The following is a 16,741-nucleotide window of genomic DNA, read 5'->3' as shown; positions in this document are numbered from 1 at the left end:
ATCTTCATAGTCTAACAGTCCGGCCAATGGAGATAGTCCAGCTGTCCGGAGACCCCCTAATCCAAGACTCCCTCACCGCTCTTTAGAGTATCTCACACAAGGCTCCGGTGGCCTCTCTCTCTCTCACCGTTGGTCACTGATCCGGCCGCATCCCGTCCGCCGGGGGAAAGGGAGTGCGGTGGCCTCTCTCTCTCACCGTTGGTCACTGATCCGGCCGCATCCTGTCCACCGGGGGAAAGGGAGTGCGGTGGCCTCTCTCTCTCTCTCTCTCACCGTTGGTCACTGATTCGGCCGCATCCCGTCCACCGGGGGAAAGGAAGGAAGTGCATCGTTTCTCCGTTCGACGGCGCCAAGGGAGCACATCTCGATCTGTGGTACACGCTGTTCTCTCTGACCAAGCTCCGGCACGGCAGGGCCTACGCCACCTGCTCGCAGATTCCGCCCGCCGCCGCTCACCTAGTTACATCCCGACGACCTCCAGGTATCCCCTCCGGCCTTGCTCCACTGCCCGTTTTCCCACGTCGCCGCATGTGGATCTTCCATAGTTCTTTGCCCAAAACGTAGCTCGTCCGGCGTAGTTTCCATATTGCATTCTCGTCCTCACACCGTTTTAGACAAATACAACCGTGTTGTTATCTTCCCTTAGGACAAGGAATATGCTTCTTTTTTGTCGTCGCATGTGTCATCAACTGTTATTGGCCAGTAATTGTTTCCTTTCTACCTCTTTTTTGCAAATAGGGCTATCCATTTCACCTCGTTGCTATTGCGACCTTTTGGTGAACTGCACAAATCACTTTTTTCTTAAGAGTGTTTTGTGCAGTTGTACTAAAATGTCACACGGGCAACGTCTCTACATTTCAGTGCGACTGCACAAAGGGAGATTGGTTTTACTCTATCCTCCTCATCCAAATCCGAGCCTAATCTTCTCCAACTAGTTAGTCTTAAGAGAGACCGCAAAGGTGATCGGCTTCTATTTGTGTGTTTATTGTTTCATCAGCAGTCCTTCTATTGTCGTAATCACACTTGATATCTTTGGAACGGGGACGCTCAGCTCTATTTTAGTGGAACTGCACAAAATGATTGGAATGTTGCATGCTCCAGACAGCTACCTTTTTCCCAACATGCCTTGTTGATTTAGACAGAGCTGGGGGGACGTTGCTGCCAATGAAAGCATGGATCAATTTTAATTTAACACCTTGTCACAACTTTGTCTTCAGTTGTGATGTAATTATTAGCTCTGATCTGCTAATAATTGACATGCATTAGCAAGGAAGTTAGTTTTTTATTGTTTCCGAAAGAGTATCAATGGCAAGACACGCCAAACAAAAGCTGAAAGCTCACACCATTGTACAATTTCATGTCGCTGGAAAATTATTTGTATAGTACGTCAATTATGTAAACAAATGATGGAAGCTTGATAGCATTGCCAGAAGCCTCTTCATCATCCGGGTCCATGTGCCATGCACGAAATTATACTCCTTCGTTCCTAAATATTTGTCTTTTTACAAATTTCAAACGGGCACATTTTAGAGTGTAGATTCACTCATTTTGCTTCGTATGTGTACTCCTTCCATTCCTAAATATTCTATTCGTCTTAACAGAGATTTCAACATATTTTAGAAAGACAAATACTCCGGAGTATATTTAAGAACCGAGGGGGTAGTGCACAACCGCATGGGAGACTCAGCCCGGTCGTTGTGCCGCATTAATAGTGAGTAATGAGCAGTCAAATCATAAGCCCCACCTTTCCCACTATAAGTTGCTTTGAAGAAGCAACCATCAATACGCTCTTCTTTGAATCCGCTCATACTACTCCATCCGTCACTGTTTATACAACGCGCTTCAGAAAAAAAATCTGTGGGACCAAGGCGACTAGCGATCGGCCTGAAAAATAGCATTGGTAGTTATAGCATGGCGTCTATTACTAGAGGGAATAATGCGTACACACATGCATGCAGTGCTTCCACCTCGGGTACACACATGCATGCACTCTGTTGTAGTACACTACATGGAGAGAAAATTGTGGACTTGATTGCGGTTACCACGCCCTAATTAATTGAGCATTAAACCAAACGCGTCTAAAGTCTCTCTGGTGGTGGAAATGCGTTGAGAGAAATGCATCATAATGAAGAGCGCCCTATAAACTATGACGGAGGGTGGAGTAGTATGAAGGTGCAAAACCAAGTACGCATACTAGTACTGAGCTTGGCTCTTCGCCCCTTCATGAAGTCGAACAATGATGGTACTCCGCATGTTGGGTACTATAGTGTATGCCTCTGACAATCTGACACCGAATGGACTGATGCATGTCCACCGAGGGTAGGTTGCATTAGTCAAAAGGCGTAAGCGAGCTTCACCTTGTCCTGCAAGCTTCTCCACGTTCTGCGAGTTGACGGGACACACCAAAAAGTAGTGCTAGTCCATACTCCCTCCTTTCCGGTTAATATGGCTTAATCTTTTTTGTGGGTAAATGAGAGAGCTTTATTCATATATAAGCATTCCTAGGACGATCAGCCAAGACACTGGTCACTAGGAAGCCAAAAAAAGAAGTAGGAAGCGAGGTGTTTCATCAAGCCAGCTCTCGGCCACATTCAAAGTGCAGCAAGCACACTTCGCACGAAGATGCGCCGCAAGGTTTGCTGACCTGTTTACATGTTGAATAACAAAAAAAGAGGAAATATTACTGAGCGCTACTATTTGTAACAGGATATGAGCCAGAATTAAGCGAGAATTGTGGCGAGTGTTCCATGCAATCAACTTCCATTATCACATGCGAGAACCCTCGAAGAGAACCAAATGTGTTGAAGATTGCTTTATCACATTTTAAAATTATAATAAGAGTGCAGACGCTCCTCCATCCGGTTCCTAGTAGTATAGTGTAGTATGCTTCTAGCAATCTGACACCGAATTAATTGTTGCACGTCCACCGCCTAAGCGAGGGAGAGCTTGCATTAGTCAAAAGTTTCTCCTTGTCCTGTGAGCCACCGCGCGCAAGCTTCTACCGTCCTGCAACCTTCTCCTCGTTCAGCAAGTTGACGGGACACAGCAAAGTAATGCTAGACCTTGCTGCCTCCTCTCCGGTTAACATGGCTTAATTTCAAACGAGATAAATACACTGTCTGTCACTGTATATTTGTAAAAGTATGGTCAATGGACTTCATAATACGCTCATTGCGCTCAATATATATATTTTCCGGTGTTCATACGGTCACTAGCTCACCCTGACTGAGTATGTGTGTGCATGCATGTGTAGGTTGAGCACTTGAGTGTCACCGTGTGTGTTCCGTCATGTGCTCGGACATGCATGCATTAGGGCGTCGCGCGCATTTTTGCTTCCATGTGTACGTGTGACTGTTGCATACACGTAGGGGGAGTACGTGTAGGGGCCACTAATGAGCAGTCAAATCACACAGTAAGTTAGTCGGAAGAAGCAACCACCATTTCACTCTTGAATGACACGTACGCAATAGAAAATGGTTGATATGGAGAGAAAAAGAAACCACTATACTCCCTCCTTTCCAGTTTATAAGGCTCAATTCAAAATTCTCACCAACCAAGGTAGATGGTGAGTGGTGGAATACTTTTTGTAGTTTGCAAAAAGCACCCAATTAATGCTCTTGTTTTGCTCAAAAAAGTATGTTTACCAATGCATTAATTGCAATGCATGCATGCATAAATTACATGCATTGGTCAATTTTCTCTTAGTACTTGCATGCAATGATTTAATGCACCTTGGAATCTGAACATGTGATGGAAAACAACCAAATTGAGCCTTATGAAATGGAAAAACTAAATTTTGAGATAAGCCCTATAAACCAGAAAGGAGGGAGTATATACATTAGCAGGGTGCGTGTGAGAGACGGGTCAGGAGGTGAATGACACGTGGCCCCAAGGGGTGGCTGGCCCACCTATCATACAGCCAAAGGCAGGTGCAGTAGAGGGTCGAGGAGTAGTATGAAATCCTATGCACCTACGCACGCTAACCAAGGGCTGAGTGATCACTCGAATCGCAAGATCAGTTGACTAGAAGCTACGCTAGACCCATGGAGGTGATGAGCGCGAGCATCAGCCGGCTGTGCCAGATGGTCCACGATGCCGGCCAGCGGCCCGGCAGGTAGTATTGCTTGAGGCCGCCAGGGCGAGGGGCCGCTTGGACGACAGCTTCGCATCCTTGTTCGACGAGGTCCTCATCGGTTTCCTCGACAAGTTCACCATCGTCAAGAAGCTTGCGGACAACTTTGACGTAAGCCTCCAGCCGATGCACCCAGGCTCTGCGATGCCCGCCACCCTCAACGGCCACTATGGTAACAACCTCTTCGACGAATTGGTGGCCCTGTGACTGCCCGCCGTCGCACCGGAGAATGTCCACCTCGAGGTCGCGCTCGCCGCGCAGCGCCTGGCGCAGCAAGACACCATCGACATAATCACCCACGTCTACGCGCAAATCGTCCACAAGGACTAGTACATGCAAGAGGAGGACGATAGGATGCTGGCCTTCTTAGAGCGCAGGGCAACCTTGGACGGCACTGTTCAGAATCACGTTGAGCTCGCCGCCAACGCCGCTGCTCCTCACACGTCGGTTGGTGACCCGGCGCACTAGGGCGTGAGGATGTCGTTGAACGTTGATGGATCCATATGTATTTTTATCCTTCCGTCAAATCCATGTAGTAATATATGATACTATAGTAATTATCTTACCTTTCGCATCAACTTCATAATTTTCGTACGTACTCCATGCATGAACGGCGCCAGAAGCAAACTTCTCATTACTCTAGGCAAAATCGTTATTTTCTATCTATCGGTCGCGCCATGGAGCAGAACCAAATTTTACAAGTTACGAGTTCAAAAGGAAAAGCCTGCCGTGTTCGCGTCGCACCCCCACACGGTTGGTCTGGCACGCCGCTCAAGCGGGAATGCGTGCGGTGTTGCATTTTCACTTACAAGTGGGACCGCAGTTGAGCAAACCGACTATCGGCAAACCCCCACCCCGCCCACCGCGCGATGGCTGAGAAAATAGGACAGGATGGAGAACATATGGCTGTAGCATGGACTCCAAGAAAATTGGTGTCGGATGGGACTTGTGTGGGTCGTGTGTGCCATACTGCTAGACGTGAATGCTAGTTATGGCCCATGCCACCCAACTATATCGAGCCTATATCGAGGTACGTAGAACAAATTTCCTGCAGTCCATGCTCAGCCCTCCTCTATCTCTCTTCTCAGCCAGCTAGCGGACGCGCGGAGCCCATCGTCTGTTTGCTCACATGCGGCCCCACATGTCAGTGAAAATGCAAGAGGACCCACTGAACCTGCACATCTTTCACCTCGACGTGCTGGTGATGAAAAACAAGTCCAATAAAGATCTTCGGTGGCCGCTTTTGGAGTTACTCAAGAGTAGTAAGATTCTATTTACAGTTTAACCCAAGATGCACATCTCGTGGCTTCAACTACCACTCTATTTTCTTTCATGACACGACCTGGATGTGGATGTCCCACATGTCGGCAAAAGGAGGAAGAACCCGACCAAATCTTCGGTTCTGCTCTGGGATTAGACTAGTTGTGCTAACTTAAAAAATTTATTGTGTACTCCCTCCGTTCCAAAATACTTGACTTCCATTTGTCCAAAAATGGATGTACCTATATACTAAGACATGTCTAGATACATATATATTTTGACAAATAGAAGGCATGTAGTATTGTGCAACGGAGGGAGTAGAATGGATGCAAGTTTTTGTATTGGGAAGAAGAGTACATCCATATATTGGTAGAGCGCAATTTAGTAGATGTTCTATCACTTTTAGCTAGTATAGAATAGAGGCTAGACATGAGACTAGATGCGAGGAAGCAACGTCTACTTCTTTACACTCGAAGAAGAAAGAAGCACGCAAGATTGAGCCTACGCAGATCAACAATGAATGCATCGAGAAGGCACTAATCCAACTTACTACAGGAGTAGTCAAAATTATTGTTGGTGTTTGTGAAAAACGGAGGTCTGTTTGGGGTCGTGCGTTGGAGTTGGCCTTACAAGTGGGACCGTAGTTAAGGAAACCGACTATCGGCAAACCCCCACCTCGCCCACCGTGCGATGGCTGAAGTTAGAGAAACGACGAGGTTGAAGAGATTGCTCTCGCACGGACTCCAAGAAATAATATGGTATCAGATGGATGTCGTGGTGGTGGCATGTGTCGTACTCCTGGACGTGAATGCTTGTTCTGGCCCATGCCACCCTACTACTCCTACTACTTACTCCTACTATATACTATACTACTAGTATATCGAGGATTCGAGGTGCTGGTTACGTACAACGAACACATTAACATATGGCTACAGCAAAAACACCCGCCCGACGCGCGAAGCATGTGAAGCTAGTACAAATAGTGTACTACTATTGTTGATTGGCCTCATCCGATAACCTGTTGCAATGCACGTACAATTATGTATTCGGAAAATATTTTTTTTGCCTCGTCGCACCACTCACTCAGAGAAGCGACTCGAAAGCCATTCATAAATTTAGTAAGTTTATCACAGGCATATCATTTTATTACATAGAACAATAGATCATCAACCCACATCGACAACGAGGATACATTATAAATACTAAAGTTTTCACCACACAACAAATAACAAGCAATGAAATGAACTTTAACTCAACCGTTCCTCGGCATTGGAAACGCTTGCTTTGACCCACAAGTGATTCTCTGGGACGAGCCATGCATTGTCGATCTGGAGACCAACACAGGACTGATCATCCAGGCTGAAGCAGCCTACTATATCAGTACCAGGGTAGGGAACCACGCAAATGTCCGAGGTGTAGACACAGTTGCTTCTCATAAATGTGTCAACAGCGGTTGGATCGCCTTTCACCATCATCGGATAGTTTCGTCCAAGGAAGAGCGAGTTTTCTCCAAGACTATCAATTCTGTGCCAGGGAAAGGAGTTGGCGCTAGCACACTAGTATCCATCCCGAATACCATGCAACGAGTGTTGGAATAGGTCCGGAGAGTGCGACCATGGGAGACTACACCTGCTTCCTTAGCAGTAACATCATCAGTGGGTTGTATACACACAAGAAGAGGTGATCCATCGGAATTAGTTGCCAGGCGCCACAGAGTATATCGGCGTTGCTCGTCCTCATGCTCGTGATCATCACCATCGTCATCTCCCCCTTGGTTATAAAAATCTTCAAGTATAGGTGGTGGGATGTCCACAGGACCTTGGAAACACAAGAAGAAGGTTAATTAGTAAAGGGAAAGTTGCTAACCCGCATGCATGTGGATGAAACAATTATAATTACGGTGGAAGACAAACGTACCGAAAAAATGAGGATCCCATGCAAAAACAGTGCCACGAGAGGTGGCAGCAAACACAAGATCCTTGTATTCAATTGCATCACAGTACACATCCGTGTATAGAAACTGATTTTTGAGTAATATCCATCCAGTCGAACCATGAAGGACGACAACTAGCTTGTTGAAGATAGCAACAACATCATAGTTTTTGTAATTCCAAGAGTGGTTGGGAACTCGACAAATTGCTATCTTCAGTACACGACAGTCACCATGATCGTATTTGAACGTACGTAGATCAGCTGTGTGCTCAACCTCAGGGCACTCAGAGATTTTTGGAAGTGGAATCCGCTGACGAGTGTACACATTCACAAGTTCCCATTCGCAATTGTACCCAATATAAACAACCCAATCTCCATTTGCACCAGCCCAGGACTTACCCTTAAGCGATGGCATCTTGACATCACACGTATCATTATCAAGCGGCATCAACTTGCACAAGGCGAGGTCTCCGTCGTTCGCTCACCAGCGAGCTGGGTCACGGCGAAGAAGATAGGGGAGATCAAACCGCTCCTTGACCCTTGGGTTCCTTGCAATGATGTTATTAGTTGAGTCGAGAATGGGCTGGAACGAACCTGCCATGCTAGCCGAGGTGATTACGTCGCACCGATCAATGAGTTCCTCCACCACGTCATCTTTCAGATCGAGGCAAGAATAACAAGGTCGTTTCCGGCCTGTTCCCTCCATGAAGAAGACGATTGAACAATGGCAGAAGAAAGGGTGAAGGGCTGAAGGAAAATGGAGGAGGGAGAGGAAGAGCGTGCGACAGTAGTTCCAAATCGAGAGGGAAAGGCGAAGAGTCGGTGGACGGTTGCGAGTTTGCCACGGTTCACGAAGAGGCGCCCCGGCCTACACGTCCGTTCGGAAATACTCCTACTACTCACCTTGTCTCACTGATATGTTGGAACGGGAACCACATGTCAACGAAACATGGTGTGTAATTTCTCGTGCAAAATGTGATCTGGCCGCGTTGGCCCGAGGTGCCGCATTAGTTATCGACCTTTATTTTTTTAATGGCGTGTCGATCAGTTTTGAAGCACGACTAACTGGTACTGTACACAGAGAAAATATAAACTACTCTACCACTACCCCACCTCCAATACTAGTAGTATAAAAAAGATATATATAGGCTGGAGCTTCAGCGCTTTCTTGCTAAGGGTTGCCCACTTGCTTCTCACACTACCACCCTCTCTCCAGATCTAAAAAAGATGGCCCCTCCCTCCCTCCTCACCGGTGGTCACAGATCCACCGGGGAAGAAAAGGACGTGCAGCGTTGATGCACTCGTCGTCGGCGAGCGAGGTCACGCACTAACGACAAGGTCGTCCTCTCAGACCTAGCGCCCGCGCGGGATGGCCTCCATCCCCAAGCTCGCTGTCGTAGTGTGTGCGGAGGATGACGACCACGAGCGAAGCCACTTCCCGGCGACCCTCAGGTATGCTACCTCTTTTCGAGCCATAACCTTGTTCTATTGCCCCATCTCCTACGTCATTGCATGTGGATCTTTTTCCACTCCACGATCTTCCCAATTTGCTATCCTCTACTCTGCTGGCCACGCAGACGAAAACCATAATTTGCACTATTAAAGGAAACCCTACTTCATGCAGACTAATCCATGTCTGGGTTGAATAAGGAAAGAAAGGCAGACTGTACTGTCCAAGAGAGTAGGCATCGAACCCGCATCTAGGTTGAAAAGGGGAAAATCAGTAGCTAAGGAACGAGTCTCGTGTCTCTTGGTTGAAGAAGGGTAGACAGGCATGACAACGCAATAGAGAATGACCAGGTCGATTGGTTTGTTGTCCTCGCATAGGAAAAAGGTGGCTAAAGAGAACAAAAATGGGACCGTAATCCACATATGCTGCCTGGATATTTGTTGCTCTGGGCAACCATACCTCCCTCACCACTCTGCGTCCGTGGAGGTACATCGTACTGGTGCCTCCCATGCTCTTATTGCCACTTTTTTTGCTATTAGTATAACGCCAACAGTCAAGTCAAGCAATGCTACTACTAAAGTGATGCCACATTTAACTAATGCCGCTCTCAGTCTAATGCCACCCATAAATTTAAGCAATGCCATTTAATGTCACTGGATTATTTCAGGGTTAGCTATTGATTGTGGATGTATTAAAGATTTTTCAGCTATAAGGCATTCTAATGTTGTTGCACAACCAGTATACCAATGATGAAACTTGTTACTCCCGTCAGATTTTTGCACTGTTAATGCTTATAGATTACATACCTCACTTTCATGAGATAAGTTAATTTTTTTGTACAGTGTCACCAAAATTCCAAGGCGCTGATGTCATTTTATTTTGGTTAAACTGCACAGACAATTATGAAGACAAGAGGAAAGGTCAAGAGTGGGACCTCCTCCTCCGGCTGTTCTCTTGAGGAGGTCTGTGTGTTTGTCTCTAATGCCTGTCGACTACATACCTGACATCATGATGTAATGTTAAGTCATTTCCTTTTGTACAGTGTCACTGAATTTTCAAGGCGGTGATGGCATTTTATTTTAGTAGAACTGCACAAAATTTTCTTAAAAGAAGAGGAAAGGTCAGGAATGGCTCACTTTTCCAGAAAAAACTATGTATGCCTTCCTCACATCAGCCGTTGTTGCTTTATTTATTCCTTCAAACAGGTGGTTAGAAACAGTCTTGCTACCTTTTCCCATTAAGAAATTGGAATGCTTATATTTGTGAGTCTATGCTTCAACTAGTGCCACTTTTAGAGTAATCACACTTTCAATATCTATGCAAACAGGGATGCTCGATGTTAGTGGAACTGCACAAAAAGTCCAACTGGTTCAACATTAGGAGCATGTTTTTCCCAACCTTTATATCCAACTGGTGGCACTATGAGCTGTTCATTACGAAGGTACATGGTTTGCTACTATCTTGCTACTCTTTTGTACTGTCATTAGATAGTAATACTAGTGGTTTGCATGTGAATTTATTGGCAGGGTGGACCTACATTGGAGGTGCAGGACAGGATTCAATGATTGGATGCTCAATTTCGGTTGTATCGGTTTCACCTCTTCCATCACTGCGAACATCGATATCCTTGGTCTGATGAAGAATAGGCGCTATATTTCTGCTCTGAACCAGCAAATCAATTCAGTATGAAATTGTCCAGGGCAAAACATAACTGTATCAGATTGTCCAGTGCAGAACATGACATATGCTAAGCGGAAGAGACATGTTTAAACCGAAAATACAAGGTGTGGTATATATTTACTAGCTGCTTGATATTTGTGCAGACAGAGATGTCTGCCCGTTGCTATTTGGCAAACCAACAAAGTGCCCGCAATTTTGGTTGAACTGCACAAGAGAATAGTATAGTCACTGCATGCAGTGCCATTTGAAAATAGACACAGAAAGATTGGATAGTCACTTCATGGACTGCAGAAAAGTAGTACTATACTATTTATTGGCCAACACTAGGTGCTTCATTGCTTTGGTCTGATTATACAATGGACATCGTTATGCCTAAGTTAAAGCTTGTATTCCAAAAATAGTCTCGCATTGTGATCGAGGGAAGACCAAATCATATTGCAGTGCATGTTTCTCCATCATGGCTGGTTCATTCTCATGGTTCCAGCTGTTGGTGAAACCACTTATGTTTGCAAGAGGAATTGTAGACTTCATAAACAAATTTGTCTTTTAGTCTGTACTGAATGTTGGCCAATAGAAGCATCCATGTTAGTAGGAAGAGCAGATGTTTTTTTCTAGATCTTTGCTTTTGGAGCTACATATTTGTATATGATCTGTGAGTCATTGAGATGCATTGACATGTTGATCTTATGTATGGGAATCGTACTAGTTAGTTTTAGTTGCGACGCAAGATCCGAAGTGGCTGATCTTTGCTTTTGGAGCTACATATTTGTATATGATCTGGGAATCATTGAGATGCATTAACAGTTACTTATTTCTGTTCGCTCAGTGTTTACAAGTTACTGATCGATCACTAGCTAGCCTACAAATGCGCTCCTGGCAGTTTTATTTGCGGTGCAAGATGCAAAGTGGCAGTTTTTTGAATAAAAATGCCTACCTCTGAAGAAACTGACAAGCTTGTACGCAAGCAAGTGCCTCCTATCGCACCTCTGGCAAGCCGAGGCGAGGCGGAGGACGCCGGTGCCAGCGTTTAGCATGGACAGCAGATGGCGGCCGGCATCGTCTAGTTAGCTAAGAGTAAGTTAGTACTTGTACGCTACTAGAGTGTTAGTGGGAGTAGATAGTTAACTTGGCTATGATGGTTGTGAATGTGGAAGTTCAGTACTCTATATGTGGATCAGACCTGTTACTTTGGTCTGAATGTTGAACTTTCCGTTTGAACGTATGGAATGGGCTGTTATTTTTTTAAATGGGTTGTATTTGTCCTCCACGGTTTAGAGGCTGACTTGTTGGCTTAGCAAGTTGATGCGTACACAATCAGGAGATGATTGTACGTGGAGAGGATGACAGTAGGGACCCGCCAAGGTCATGGCAGTACACAAGCAAGTGCCTCCTTATTTCAAGCCAATAAAAAATGGCTCCTCCTAGTGGATTTCTGACATCTGGGTCCCATGCCATTGTCAACGTAGTCATAAACGAGAGAATTGCACAACGAGCGGCTGACACCAGGGACCCAGCAGCTCGCCTAGTTATTTTTGTTTTGGGTTAATTTGATAAATGCCACTCCAAATCTTGTGTATCCGAGAAATGCCACTGCAATTTCCAAACTTTGAAAAATGCCATTTCATGCCATTTCTAGTGGCATTTTTCGAAGTCTGGGGTGGCATTTTTCAAAGTTTGCAAACTGAAGTGGCGTTTTTCAAAGTTTGCAAAAATTGCAGTGGCATTTTTTCAAAGTTTGGAAATTGCAGTGACATTTTTATGAATCGCCGTAATTGGAGTGACATTTATCTAATTTGTTTTTGAGACGGAAGCAGGGTGTCAACTGGGCTGTGCGGGACACTCTGGCCTGTCTAGACAGCCTTTTCTTTTATGTTCACCACAGACCAGCCCAGTAGTTTTTTTTCTTTCTGAAAATGGCTAGCCTAGTTTTTTTGTGATTTCTCAAGTAAGTCGCTTTATCAGGCATGTTGGGCTGCAAATCTTTCAAGACGAGGAGAGCTTCATTCGGCTGGCCGAGAAAATGGCCTATCAATAATGAGAAATGGGTTGTACATTTTTAAAACACATCAAACCGACAATTATTTTCAAATATCTTTTTTTCATTTCGAGATTTTAAATTGCATTGATTTTTATGCATGGACAATTTATTGGATTTTATATTGATATACATTTATTTTTAAAATCAGTCTGAATGTGACTCGAAATTTCGGGATTAAAAACAGTTCAGACCGCACCGACATATGCAAACTTTCGTATAATTTTTTAACCATCGCCACAATATGGGCTGTAATGCTAACATAAAGAATATGGGCTCCAAAAAAACCCGTAAGAATTAGCAAATGGGCTATAAATTATTTGAAATAATGGTAGATGGGTTGTATGTTGTTTTCCACGGATTTGAGGCTTTTCACACATGGCCTGTATATTGTTGGATGTCCATCCAACGGTCGTTGTGCTTCTTCAATCTCTGCTCTTCCTGCTCCAGCCGCTCAAACAAGCGCCGGCGAGACTGCCTGCTCCCTCCTCCCCGCGGCTGGCTGTGCTGCCGCGCAGGCCTCACCGCCCCACCGTACTCCCATCGCTGGCCTAGCTATCCCTCTACTCACCCACACCTGCTGTTATTCTCCGGCGACGGCAGACGAACCAGTAAACCCTCATACAGTCGTACTCCCCTCCGTGTGGGAAACAAAAACAACGGCCGAGTCTTTCTTGCCTCTGTGTCGTTCCCTTCCTAGGCCTCGCCGTCGTCCACCGCCCTGGTGCTCTCGGCGTGGCGTGGTCAGCATGGTCAACGACCGACATGCATCTGAAGTGGACTGTACGTGGAGAGGCTGACAGCTGGGTCCACGGCCGCATGCAAGGAAATGCCTCCTTATTACGCGCAAAATAATGATTTCCTCCACCTGACATCTAGGACCCACCGAAACAGCCTCTGTATTTCGTGAAAAAAACATTACCGCCGCTGACAGCTCAGACCCACCAGCTATATCTTCGCACGCAAGGAAGTGCCTCCTTATTACGCACAAAAAAAATGAATACTCCCCCTGCTAGCTGGGACCCAGTATAGTGGGCCTACTAAGTTGACGGGGACGAAGGGCTTTGTCAACTTAGTCAATATGCACGATTCTAGCTCGACTGACCGTACGATGTCCATCCAACGGCCATAGTGCTTCTTCAACCTCTGGTCTTCTTGCTCCAGCCGCCCAAACCAGCGCCGGTCGTGCCGCCTGCTCCTGCCTCCCGTGGCCGGCTGTGCTGCCGCGGAGGCCTCACTGCCGCCATACTACTCCCACCGCTGGCCAGGCCATCCCTCCACTCCACTCACCCACACCCCCTGTTATTCCGCGGCGACGGCAGCGCAGCCGAACCAGTGAACCCTCGTACTCCTCTCCACGTGGGCATCCACTGCCGCGTCTTCCCTGGCTTCGCGTCATCCCCTTCCTAGGCCTCGCCGTCGTCCACCGCCGTGGTTCTATCGGCGCGCCGTGGTCAATGTGGTCAACGGTCGAATTCCATCGGAAGAATACCGTACATGGAGAGGCTGACAGCTGGGTCCACGGCAGCCGCAAGGAAGCGCCTCCTTATTACGTGGAAAATTATTATTCCTCCACCTAATAGCAGGGACCCATCGGACGGGCCACCAGTATTTTGCGAAAAAATTCATTTCCCCCTGACTGCTGGGACCCACCGGACGGGCCACCATATTTCGTGAAAAAAACGTTCCCCCCGCTATCAGCTTGGACCCACCGGAAGTGCCTCCTTATTACGCACAAAAAAATGAATACTCCCCCGGCTAGCTGGGACCCACCTTGCCGGGAGGCTGACTTGTGGGCCTACTAAGTTGACGGGGACGGAGGGCTTTGTCAACTTAGTCAATATGCACAATTCTAGCTCCAGTGACCGTACGATGTCCATCCAACGGTCGTAGTGCTTCTTCAACCTCTGGTCTTCTTGCTCCAGCCGCCCAAACCAGCGCCGGTTGTGCCTCGTGCTCCTGCCTCCCGTGGCCGGCTGCGATGCGGCGGAGGCCTCACTGCCCCCCTACTACTCCCACCGCTGGCCAGGCCATCCCTCTACTCACCCACACCCCCTGTTATTCTGCGGTGACGGCAGCCTCACACCGCAGCCAACCAGTCAACCCTCGTACTCCTCTACGCGTGGGCATCCATTGCCGCGTCTTCCCTGGCTCCGCGTCATCCCCTTCCTAGGCCTCGCCGTCGTCCACCGCCCTGGTGCTCTCGGGGCGGTGTGGTCAACGTGGTCAATGAACGACTTCCATCGGACGTGGACTGTACGTGGAGAGGCTGACAGCTGGGTCCACGACCGCAGCAAGGAAGTGCCTCCTTATTACGTGCAAAATAATTATTCCTCCACCTGACAGCGGGGACCCACCGGACGGGCCATCGTATTCCGCCCTCCTGACTGCTAGGACCCACCAGCTACATCTTCGCAGGCAAGGAAGTGCCTGACAGTCGGGACCCACCTAGTCGAAGCGTACGTAGCGTTGTCATTCTGGTCACGAACGTGTACGTACATATATACTGGTGGATGTAGAGGCGCGCACGTGTCGTAGTAGAGGCGGCCAGGGTGCAAGAAAGAAAATACAGCCACGTATGTGTACATACGGGCGGGGTCTCGAACGCCTACTCGCGCATACGTACGGCGAGGGCTCGTGTACATGGCTGGGTCGGAACGGAGAAATAGCATCGTCGTCGTGTTCACGGGTCGGAACTGAATGCGTGGTCGTGTTCATCGGGAGGGCTTGGACGGAAGAGGCGATGGAAACGAGGCCTGGCATACCGCACAACGGAGGAAATGGACCTCCTACGATAGAAACGGGGGTCCTGTTGATCGGGATGGGTGTGGCGTACCGCAAAACGGAGGAAACGAACCTCCTACGGTCGAAACGGGGGTCCTGTTGATCGGGAGGGGTGTGGCATACCGCAAAACGGAGGAAACAGACCTTCTATGGTCGAAACGGGGGTCCTGTTGATCGGGAGGGGTGTGGCGTACCGCAAAACGGAGGAAACGGACTTGTGTTGGAGCGCTACGGTCGAAACGGGGTCCTGTTCATCGGGAGGGGTGTGGCGTACCGCAAAACGGGACTCCACGGGATACTGTTCATCTCCACCATCGACCCCCTCCAGCCTCCACGAGCTACTGTTCATCCAGCGTCGACCTCTTCCAGCCTCCACGGGCTCCTGTTCATCCAGCCTCCACCGCACGCTACTCCACCGGCTACTGTTCAACCACCCCTCCATCGTCTACTGTTCATCCAGCCCTCCACACCACGGGGTCCTGTTCAACCACCCCTGCACGGGCACCCCTCCACCGTCTACTGTTCATCCAGCCCTCCACACCACGGGGTCCTGTTCATCCACCCGTCCACGGGCACCCCTCCACCGTCTACTGTTCATCCAGCCCTCCACCACACCACGGGGTCCTGTTCATGAGGCAACGCCACCGCTCACTGTTCATCCAACACCCCCCCCCCTGCAACGCTCACTGTTCATCCCATCGATCGGCTTCAGTTAGCAGCAGTAGCCAAGGAATCGCTCGATCGGGTTCAGCTAACAGCCATCGATCGCTCAGGTTCAGTAACGCGTAGCCTACAGTGCAATCGCTCGAGTTCAATTAGAGCCCAACGCCTCGCTTGGGTTCAGTTAGAGCCAACGCCTCGCACACACGCGCGTACATGTACGAGAGAAACGTGCATCGCTCGGCCCCCGACCTCCCACCGTAACCGGGAACTCCCCGAAATTTTCCTCCCCCTCGCTTCTACCATGGTTTTTTCCGTCATGGACGGCCCAAAGAATGTCATACAGCTGCGTCTCCGGCCCGCCCAGGACGAAAAGCCCATTTTCTGTCATGATTTTTTGTCATAGAAGTAGGAGCCCACCACATCTATGATGATACCGGGTTTTGTCACAATTATCGTCATAGAAGTGTCATATGTATGACAGAAAAAAAAATGTTCGGCCCAAAATGTCACGAATGTGTCTTTTTTGTAGTGGTGGGGGAGAGTACTACCGTTGACACACTCCATATGGACAAGTCCCTGGACCTTTTGCGAAGTTCTTGCAGGAGACTGGTATAGTAGCCCAGTATTCAATGCCGGGCGAGCCTCAACAAAATGGAATAGCTGAAAGGCGCAACCGTACACTTATGGATATGGTGCGCAGAATGCTGAGTTATTCCAACTTGCCATTGGGATTATGGATGGAAGCGCTTAAAACCTACTTTCACATTCTCAACAGAGTACCAAGCAAGTCTGAAAGTGCTAGTGA

Source organism: Triticum dicoccoides, chromosome 1A (assembly GCF_002162155.2).
Source record: "Triticum dicoccoides isolate Atlit2015 ecotype Zavitan chromosome 1A, WEW_v2.0, whole genome shotgun sequence".
Classification (NCBI taxonomy): Eukaryota; Viridiplantae; Streptophyta; class Magnoliopsida; order Poales; family Poaceae; genus Triticum; species Triticum dicoccoides.
The sequence above is the reverse complement of the archived record's forward strand: the minus strand, read 5'-3'. Positions refer to the sequence as shown.